Source organism: Bos taurus, chromosome 3, assembly GCF_002263795.3.
Source record: "Bos taurus isolate L1 Dominette 01449 registration number 42190680 breed Hereford chromosome 3, ARS-UCD2.0, whole genome shotgun sequence".
Classification (NCBI taxonomy): domain Eukaryota; kingdom Metazoa; phylum Chordata; class Mammalia; order Artiodactyla; family Bovidae; genus Bos; species Bos taurus.
Genome location: NC_037330.1, coordinates 41118080 through 41129629, shown reverse-complemented (window position 1 = coordinate 41129629; position 11550 = coordinate 41118080). Strand labels below are relative to the sequence as shown.

At 37.0% G+C, this 11550-nt stretch overlaps 1 pseudogene; it reads right to left on the bottom strand.

Moving 5' to 3' along the window:
- Nucleotides 1–9775: 9775 nt before the first annotated feature.
- On the bottom strand, nucleotides 9776–11158 carry LOC522984 (elongation factor 1-alpha 1-like; annotated as a pseudogene).
- Between the last annotated feature and the right edge of the window lie 392 nt (nucleotides 11159–11550).

Below are 11550 nucleotides of genomic sequence, written 5' to 3'. Positions count from 1 at the left end.
AATTCTCCTCTAAAATGCAAACTTGTATATCAGCAACTCAGTATGTCTGGTTTCAATAGCTCACTCTCTCACTTGACTTTTGTTTCATGCTTAATTTTTTATTTCTGTGACTTAGAGATAATAGAGTGAGGTATTCATGATTAACAGATTCAGCCCATTTTGTGCATACCAACTGAAGCATCTTCTTTATCTCCTGTGTCATAGGAGGTTAAAGCTTTAAATATTCTGTGTTTTGTGAAACATATTTTCTGAAGTAAATAGACAAGGTCTTTAACATTTATTTCCTCTTTTTTTTTTTTTTTTTTGAGTACTAAATATGAGGTTTATTGGGCTTGCCTGTAGCTCAGTGGTAAAGAATCTACCTGCCAATACAGGAGATGAAGGTTTGACCCCTGGGCCAGGAAGATCCCCTGGAAGGAAATGACAACCCATGCCAATATTCATGCCTGGGAAATGCTATGGACAGAGGAGCCTGGCTGGCTATAGTCCACAGGGTCGCAGAGAATCAAACATGACTTGCAACTAAACAACAACAATATGAGGTTTATTACCTCCATTACAGAGTGAAGACAAAAACAAACAAACAAACAACCTATAAAGGTTAAGTGCCTATGGAATAGATCATTTAGATTTTCTCTAAACATACCTAGCTTAAGAATTTTGAGCACTACTTTTCTAGCATGTGAGATGAGTGAAATTGTCTATAGTTTGATCATTCTTTGTCCAAACTGGAACAAAGAATCCCTTTCTTTGGGACTAGAATGAAAATTGACTTTTTCCAGTCCTGTGGCTACTGCTGAGTTTTCCAAATTTGCTGGCGTATTGAGTGTACCTCTGTCACAGCATCATCTTTTGGGATTTGAAATAGCTCAACTGGAATTCCATCACCTCCACTAGATTTTTTCATAGTGATGCTTCCTAAGGCCCACTTCATTTCACATTCCAGGATGTCTGGCTCTATGTTGAGTGATCACACCATTGTGGTTATCTGGGTCATGAAGATCTTTTTCGTATAGTTCTTCTGTGTATTCTTGCCACCTCTTGTTAATATCATCTGCTTCTGTTAGGTCCATACCATTTTTGTCCTTTAACATGCCCATCTTTGCATGAAATTTTCCCTTGGTATTTCTAATTTTCTTGAACATATCTCTAGTCTTTCCCATTCTATTGTTTTCCTCTATTTCTTTGCATTGATTACAGAGGAAGGCTTTCTTATCTCTCCTTGCTATTCTTTGGAACTCTGCATTCAAATGGATATATCTTTCCTTTTCTCCTTTGCCTTTAGCTTCTTTTATTTTTTCAGCTATTTGTAAGGCATCCTCAAGCAACCAGGAAAGGCAATACCAAAGAATGTTCAATCTACTACACGATTGCACTCAGCTCACACACTAGCAAAGTAATGCTCAAAATTCTCCAAACTAGACCTCAAAGGTACATGAACTGTGAACTTCCAGATGTTTTAGCTGGATTTAGAAAAGGCAGAGGAACCAGAGATCAAGTTGCCAACATCCATTGGACCATAGCAAAAGCAAGAGAGTTCTAGAAAATCATCTACTTCTGCTTTATTGAGTACACCAAAGCCTTTGACTGTGTAGATCACAACAAATTATGAAAAATTCTTAAAGATGGGAATACCAGACCACCTGACCTGCCTCCTGAAAAATATGTATGCAGACCAAGAAGCAACAGTTAGAACTGGACATGGAACAACAGACTGGTTCCAAATCGGGAAAGGAATACTTCAAGGCTGTATATTGTAACCCTGTGTATTTAACTTATATGCAGAGTACATCATGTACAATGTCAGGCTGGATGAAGCAGAAGCTGGAATCAAGATTGCTGGGAGAAATATCAATAACCTCAGATATGCAGATGATACCACCCTTATGGCAGAAAGTGAAGAACTAAAGAGCCTCTTGATGAAAGTGAAAGAGGAGAGTGAAAAAGTTGGCTTAAAGCTCAACATTCAGAAATCTAAGATCATGGCATCTGGTCCCATTACTTCATGGCAAAAAGATGGGGAAACAGTGGAAACAGTGGCTGACTTTATTTTTCTGGGCTCCAAAATCACTGCAGATATTGACTGCAGCCATGAAATTAAAAGATGCTTGCTCCTTTGAAGAAAGGCTATGACCAAACTAGATAGCATATTAAAAAGCAGGGACATTACTTTGCCAACAAAAGTCTGTCTAGTCCAAGTTCTGGTTTTTCCAGTAGTCATGTATGGATGTGGGAGTTGGACTATAAAGATAGCTGAGCAACTAAGAATTGATGCTTTTCAACTGTGGTGTTGGAGAAGACTCTTGAGAGTCCTTTGGACTGCAAGGAGATCCAACCAGTCCATCCTAAAAGAAATCAGCCTTGAATATTCATAAGGACTGTTGCTGAAGCTGAAACTCCAATACTTTGGCCACCTGATGTGAAGAACTGACTCTTTGGAAAATACCCTCATGCTGGGCAAGATTGAAGGCAGGAGGAGGAGGGGACGATTAGGATGAAATGGTTGGATAACATCGCCGACTCAATGGACATGAGTTTGAACAAGCTCCGGGAATAGGTAATGGACAGTGAAGCCTGTCGTGCAGCAATCCATAGGGTTGCAAAAAGTCAGACACAACTGACCGACTAAATTGAAAGATACCTATTCTTCCTGAACACCCAGGTAACTTCATTTCCTAGATCCATTGCACTGAGGAGCAAGACTGGAACTAGCCAGTGGAATGTGATGGAAAATGATGTAATTACTGCTAACAGTCCATGCCTTGCATGTGTTTATTACAGCATTTATTAATTTACCCTATCCCTTTTCTTATCTGCATCATAAATCCAGAAAATTGGACACTCATGTGCATCTGTGACTCTGCAGAGTTCTAGTTCAATTGTTTTTCTGCAGTAAATGATGTAAAATTGTAAAAATCATTTTAGACTATCTTAGATTGAAAGATTGAATTAAACTTTTCATGACAGATCTAATTATGGAATTTTTTTCCTGAAATGATTGTTTTAGTTTAAACTTCACTTAGGATATTGTCCTTATCAAGTGTGATTCATCAGACAAATTAGTGTTTCCATGTATATTTAAGCAGGTATATATTATGTAGCTTATGCCAACCACCTTTATCCAAATATAATCAATGATTTGTAGTTTTCTCTTTGTTTCATGTGATTTCAGAATATACCACTGTTTTCTGTTTATAGTGAACATGAAAATTATATTACTTTATGCATTCTTTAGTTGGGAAGATCCCCTGGAGAAGGAAGTGGCAACCCACTCCAGTATTCTTGCCTGGAAAATCCTTTGGACAGAGGAGCCTGATGGACTACAATACATGGGGTCACAAAGAGTTGGACATAACTGAGCAACTAATGCACACACATAGTTTCAAAGTCAGTTGTAAATATTGTTAATTATAAAGTCATGCTCGATGAATTTTAGCAGTTTGTCTACCTCTGTGTGTTGTAATTGAGAGTAAATTTTCTAAAAATTGATTTTTAATATATGTAATATATGGATTTAACATGCCATGAAAATAATGAAATTGATGCATACTGGAATAGAAAATGATTTTTAAAAAGTTAAACTGACAAAGCAATATATTATTAGTTTTTGAGTGTCTATTTCACTATATTTTTAGTGCTTTTTTAAATCACAGTATTGATGCTCACTTCACCAACTATGAATATTGCAACAAATTTCTCTCCTACCTTTCTCTCAGAGATTGTTTTTGTATTGGAAAGAGGGTGTAAATTCCTAATTTTTCAAATTCATCACAAGGGTTTCTGATTTGAAATAAAACTCCAAGAACTTTATCAAAATGATTAAGATTGAAATTTAAGGTTGGAGTATGTGACTACAGAGACATTTGGTGGTTGTTGATTTAGCCTGGAGGACTTTTGAACTGGTTGTTGAATTCTGAAATATTAGAGATCTGAGAAATTTAAGAACTATTTCACTTAAAATGTTTACAGATTTCTCCACCAATGATTACCTACAATAACCAGTTTCTTATGATGACACTAAAACCTCAAAACAGACGAGATGATTCAGGGATCACTAGGTTAAGATATGGAGAAGGCAGTGGCACCCAACTCCAGTACTCTTGCCTGGAAAATCCCATGGATGGAGGAGCCTGGAAGGCTGCAATCCATGGAGTTGCGAGGAGCTGGACACGACAGAGCGACTTCACGTTCACTTTTCACTTTCATGCATTGGAGAAGGAAATGGCAACCCACTCCAGTGTACTTGCCTGGAGAATCCCAGGGATGGCGGAGCCTGGTGGGCTGCCTTCTATGGGACTGCACAGAGTCAGACACGACTGACGCAACTTAGCAGCAGCAGCAGCAGCAGGTTAAGATACAGACAGTTTATCACAACAGTCTGGAGCCATGATTTGATATTCACTTCACTGCTATAAAGAAACACTGTGTATTACAGGACACTAGGTATATAACTGTTCCCCCCACCCATCCCAGAGTAATATTTCTAAGGCATACTTAGACATTGTTTATTGAATCTGAAACTAATGCAGAAATCTCCATTCTGTGATAACACTGGAGCATTATGGTTTCCAAACAGTAATGCCAGTTTGGCTCTGAGCATTTGTAATTTGTAACTCTATTCTAAGTTTAAGCAATATAGGTTATGATTATTGATATCTGGATTGTGAGGTTGCCACAGAAAATATCTGAGTAAGGCCAATACATCTAGGGGTCTAGCTGAAGTCTAGGGACAAATGGTTGACCACTCTAAGAGTCTTCCTTGGTGCTGTTTTTCAAGGCTGTGTTTGATGTTAGGGACAAATAACATTTGCGTGGGAACTCTATACTTGTTTCCAAGGGTTGTCCCAGAGGGTTTGTTTGTTTTGAAATCCCCTAGATCTTTTAAGTATTAGTTGGATGAGGATTTAAACACATAAAAAAATTGTTATGTTTGTTATAAAAAGGCAATGTTTTGAATAGAGGCAATAGCGGTTGTTTTAGAGGGAATTCAGCTTTAACTAGTGTGGTAAACTAGGCATCCTTTAGATTATATCTAGGACTTTGAAACTACAGCTCCTAACCTGGGGGTAGGGGAACTTGAATTACTATAAATGAATATCATGGGATAAGGAGCTCATGGGAATGGAAAGTCATTTGATAAAGCAATAGTTACTCTACTGGCCATTGCAGCTGACAGGGGATGGCACAGTATGGGCTCAAATGCCCCATTGTCCTGAGAATGTGCACCACCACTACATGTTTAATCACGGATGAATGACAGGACAGAGCTGGATTCTACGGGGACTGGCCAAAGAAGCCCAAGAATTTTTAATTTAAGAGTCAACTTCTTTCTAGCTAGTAACTTTGAGAAAGTTTTGTAAATATTATTAGAAAGTTTATAATAGCCAGGACACGGAAGCAACCTAGATGTCCATCAGCAGACAAATGGATAAGAAAGCTATGGTACATATACACAATGGAGTATTACTCAGCCATTAAAAAGAATACATTTGAATCAGTTCTAATGAGGTGGACAAAACTGGAACCTAGTATACAGAGTGAAGTAAGCCAGAAAGAAAAACACCAATACAGTATACTAACGCATATATATGGAATTTAGAAAGATGGTAACAATAACCCTGTATGCGAGACAGCAAAAGAGACACAGATGTATAGAACAGTCTTATGAACTCTGTGGGAGAGGGACAGGGTGGGATGATTTGGGAGAATGGCATTGAAACATGTATAATATCATATGTGAAACAAATCGCCAGTTCAGGTTTGATGTATGATACAAGATGCTTGGGGCTGGTGCATTGGGATGACCCAGAGGGATGGTATGGGGAGGGAGGTAGGAGGGGGTTCAGGATAGGGAACACATGTACACCCGTGGCGGATTCATGTTGATGTATGGCAAAACCAATACAATATTGTAAAGTAATTAGCCTCCAATTAAAATGAATTTAAGTTTTGTAAATGTTTTGTAATTAGTAATCTCAACATGTCAATAATAGCTCCTTTGCAATGTTGCAGGAAGAGAACTAGTGAATATCTTGAATTATATACCAAGAAAATTTTATATTATTGACCTTCTTATATTAGTGATTTTACTATTTACCACAAAAATATTTATAGTTCTATTGTTTTTCACTCAGAGCATTTTATTCAGTACATCTTATAATTTTAGAAAATAAAATTAACTTTAGTCAATCAGATAATTAAGAGGATATTATATTACCTAATTTAAGTTTGTTGATATTATTGCTTGTTTTTAAAAGAAGATTCTTTGAATTATAGGTTTGATCTACTTTAAATCATGGACATTTCTTTAAGTTTTTAATTACTATATGAAGAGTAATTCTATGGCAAATTGTAGAATTATTGATTCTGATATTACAAATCCATGCTGCCTATATCTCTTTAAGTTTGTATCTTTCCTAAACAAACTTTATTTTTGAAATATCTAATTATTCCAATATCAGGACAGAATACTTTTATTTGTCAAATAACCAGCTAAAGATTAACATACCAATATTGACATTTTTATTAGGCTAGATTGATTTTGCTTTTAGTTAAGAGGAAACTATTGTGAGCTGGTAATTTACAAACCAGATCCTTAAATTATGAGTTTCTTTTACTTTTAATTTCAGAAGTGAAATTCTGGGATTCTTATCCATATTAATTCTTTATGGTTAAAGCAACAGAATTTCACAAAGAAAAATAAAAGCCTATTTTTTTATATCCACATTATAATCTTTTCATAGGCAGATTTATTTTTCTCATATCCATTTATCAAAATCTAAACCTTAGGTTTATTTTATTTTATTTACCTTATTTTCTTATTTTATTTTCTTTAGCTCCAAAAGCACAGGAATTGGTGACTGCAACCATGATTAAAAGATGCTTGCTGCTTAGAAGGAAAGCTATGACCAACCTAGACAGCGTATTAAAAAGTAGAGACATTAATTTGCCAACAAAGGTCCATCTAATCAAAGCTATGATTTTTTCCAGTGGTCGTATATGCATGTGAGAGTTGGACCATAAAGAAAACTGAGCGCTGAAGAACTGATGCTTTTGAACTGTGGTGTTAGAGAAGATTTTTGAGTGTCCCTTGGACTGCAAGGAGATCCAACCAATCAATCCTAAAGGAAATCAGTCCTGAATATTCATTGGAAGGACTGATGCTGAAGCTGAAAGTCCAGTACTTTAGCCACCTGATGCCAAGACCTGACTCATCTGAAAAGACCCTGATGCTGGGCAAGATTGAAGGCAGGAGGAGGAGGGGATGACAGAGGATGAAATGATTGGTTGGCATTACCAACTTGATGGACATGAAATTGAGCAAGCTTTGGGAGTTGGTGATGGACAGGGAACCCTGGCATGCTGCAGTCCATGGGGCTGTAAAGAGTTGTACGTGACTAAGTGACAGAACTCAAGTGAACAGAAACCTTAAGTACTCACTTAACTTTAAGAAAATGGAAATGTGCTGTTGCTTAGAAAAAAAAAAATAACTCTACAAATCAGAATCCTAACTTTCCAGTCAAAAGCCAGCACTCTGTGAAGAGAGGACTATGGGAGGTATCATGAACTGTATATCACAAATCTCCAGATTGGGATCTATATTGTCATTGTATGATATTGTTTTCTGAACTCATGATGAGAGATGGCCTTACTTTTTATGGCTGTCTGTAAAGTCCACTACAGCTGACAGTGACTTGCCATGAACAGTGGTCTACAAATCAAACCCTGTAATTTATTTTTGTATTAAAGGACTACTGACAGTTGGTTCAGAAAAGTTTTTTTTTTTTTTTTCAAATTAAGTACTAGCATAGTATATTGGAATACCAAATCCTTGCTGTACTTACACACACAGAGTTCATCAAAATTTCTTAAAACTTAAAATCTATTTTCAGGAGAAAATTCATAGACATTTATTCCTATTAATATATACATTTCTTTATATCTTACCATATGAAAATGGTATTGTGCATATTATAATGGAATGTTTGTATACACATATGAACATGAACTACTTTTTCTTGGGCTAAATTAAATGAAATTAGTTTAACATAGATCATAAGATTGACCTGTTTGATTTTCAATGCTAATAAAATGTGAATAAAAGTTGATCATCATATGCTAAATTATTAACAATCCTCATATGCCTTTCAAAGACATTTGTGTTAAAATATAAGCCTAATGTGGTCACCAAAATTCACAAATAAAAAAGCTATGAAATTAAGTTCAGGGAAAAGAAAAGAACTGAGGTTAGCCTCTAGTATAATTATGAGATATGAAGGAGTAAAATGTCATTTTTCCTTCATATGATTTTAATATATGGGTATGACTCTGATTACTAAGACTGGAGTTATAAAGATTTACTAAAGTCTTGAGTGTGCTTAGTCACTCAGTCATGTCTGACTCTTTGTTACCCCATGAACAGTAGCCCCCTAAGCTGTTCTGACTATGGAATTCTCCAGGCAAGAATACTGGAGTGGGTTGTCATTTCCTTCTCCAGAGTCTTGAGTAGTTTGCTAAAAAGTTGACTTTATATTATATAAACTATGAGTACCCTCTGTGGAATAAAGTTTCTGGAATAGACTTTAGAGGAATTTTCTTGCATATTGACAAATGAAGGAGGTAATTTAGAAAGTCTTCTCAAATATACTGTTTTCCATGTACTCTTATAATATAGCTGAAAACATGCCAAGTATAAAGAGCCTTATAATGAGAGTTCCATGTGCAATTAACTTATTTAGAAGAAAGTAGGTTATTCTTCGGAGAAGGTAATGGCACCCCACTCCAGTACTCTTGCCTGGAAAATCCCATGGATGGAGGACCCTGATAGGCTGTAGTCCATGGAGTCGCTGAGAGTCAGACACGACTGAGTGACTTCACTTTCACTTTTCAGTTTAATGCAGTGGAGAAGGAAATGGCAAACCACTCCAGTACTCTTGCCTGGAGAATCCCAGGGACGGCGGAGCCTGGTGGGCTGCCATCTATGGGGTCGCACAGAGTTGGACCCAACTAAAGCGACTTAGCAGCAGCAACAGCAGGTTATTTTTGGCTTATTTATCCTCAAACATCAAACTTCTCCAAGATGTTATCATCATGTATATGGGCACCATTATATACCTAAATTCTACTTAGTATATTGTAATTGCTCAATCAATTCTTATTCAACTTAATGATGTCTTTGTATAAATCCAAGGAAAAGAAAACATATTCATCTCTTCTATGATGTAAGTGTGAAGAATTTTAACAATAATTTGTAATACAAAGACATTTTATATTATAAATTTATATCAACCAAACCCTCATGAAATTATGCATATATTTATTACAGGGTAAGTTTGCCTTTTAACATTAATTTGTAGAATTTTTCTACAAGTCCTCATGCACACACCAAAAATACTAGTACTCATGTTTTGTGGTACTACTGTTATTGTATTAATATGAGTTACAATTAATATTTTCAAAGATAGTATTCTTTTTTTCTCATTAAACTTCTTTTTTTTAATGGGTCTCAAATTCTGTGACAGATTTTTGGTCAAGTTGTTTTCATTAAAAAGTACTGATTTTAGAAACTAATAACTTAAAACTGCCATACACAAAGCATATGGTCCACAAAATATTCTCCTTTCCTTCTGAAGGTTTTATGATGCTTTGTTATCATTAACAAGTCTTTTACTATTAAACTTAAGTGGCCAATTGAGACAAATTGTTCTGAGACAGTTCTCCCACCACTGATTAAGACTGCAGTGGCAGGTATTGGGGATAATGTTCAAATGAACATTTAGAAATTTCCCCAGAATGCCTTCTGAGCATTCTGGAGAGACTTGGTGACCTTGCCAGCTCCAGCTGCCTTATTGTCCACTGCTTTGATGACATCCACAGCAACCGTCTGTCTCATGTCACGCACAGCAAAACAGCCCAGGGGAGAAGAGTCAGAGAAACTCTCTACACACATGGGCTTGCCAGGAACCATATCAACGATGGCAGCATCACCAAATTTCAAGAATTTAGGGCTGTCTTTCAGCTTTTTCCCAGAATGATGATCAATATTCTTCAGCTCAGCAAACTTGCAAGCAATGTGAGCTGTTAGACAATCCAGCACAGGTGCATATCCAGCACTGATTTGGTCTGGATGGTCCAAAATAATCACCTAAGCTGTGAAGTCAGCTGCTTCCATTGCTGGGTCATTTTTGCTGTCAACAGCCACATTGCCATGACAAACATCTTTGACAGACATGTTCTTGACATTGAAGCTAACATTGTCCCCAGGAAGGGCTTCACTCAGTGTTTCAAGGTGAATTTCTACAGACTTCACTTCAGTTGTTACATTGACTGGAGCAAAGGTGACCACCCTGCCAGGTTTGAGAACATCAGTTTCTACTTGACCCACAGGGACAGTACCAATACCACCAATTTTATAGACATCCTGAAGGGACAAACACAAAGGTTTGTCAGTTGGGCGATTTGGTGACAGTACACAATCCAAAGCTTCAAGCAGAGTGGTTCCATTGGCATTGCCATCCTTATGGATGACTTTCCATCCCTTGAACCATGGCACGTTAGTACTTAGCTCCATGTTGTCACCATTCCAGCCAGAAATTGGCACTAATGCTATTGTGTCAGGGTTGTAGCCGATTTTCTTAATGTAGGTGCTGACTTCCTTAACAATTTCCTCGTATCTCTTCTGGCTATAGTGTGGCTCAGTGGAATTCATTTTGTTAACTCCAACAATCAGTTGTTTCACCCCAGAGTGTAAGCCAGAGGGCATGCTCATGCGTCTGCCCATTCTTGGAGATATCAGTTTCAAATGCATCAACACCGGCAGCAACAATCAGGACAGCACAGTCAGCCTGGGACATGCCTGTAATCTGTTTTTCATGAAGTCTCTGTGTCCTGGGGCATCAGTGATGGTAACATAGTACTTGCTGGTCTCAAATTTCCACAAGGAGGTATCAGTGGTGATACCACACTCACATTCAGCGTTCAGTTTGTCCAAGACCCAGGCATACTTGAAGGAGCCCTTTCCCATCTCAGCAGCCTCCTTCTCAAACTCTCCAATTGTTCACTTGTTGATGCCACCACATTTGTAGATCTGATGGCAAGTCATGGTAGATTTCCTTGAATCAACAGGCCCAATGTAGATGTGGGTCTCTTCCTTTCCCATTTTTGCTTAGGTTTAAGCAAAATGGTGGTTTTCACGACATCTGTGTCCTGGCAGCAAACCCATAGCGAAAAAGCCTAAGATACTATTATTTTTTTTAACTCAGAATTTATTTGTCTATTTATTTAGAGAGAACTATAGTTATCCTCCATGGTGAAAACAGCAATATACAGAAGTTCTTAAAAGTTAGGAAAATATTTTTTCTCTCTTATATAGCATTTCGGGGAACACAGGGAGAAGCTTTCTTCAGAGTGGATCAGATCTTGATCAGCAGTTTGTTGCTGCATTTTTAAAAAATTGAAGTATAATTGACAATACTATGTGTTTCAAGTATATAGCAAAGGGATTGATATATATGTATCAGATTATAATATATAATCTAATGATATATATCA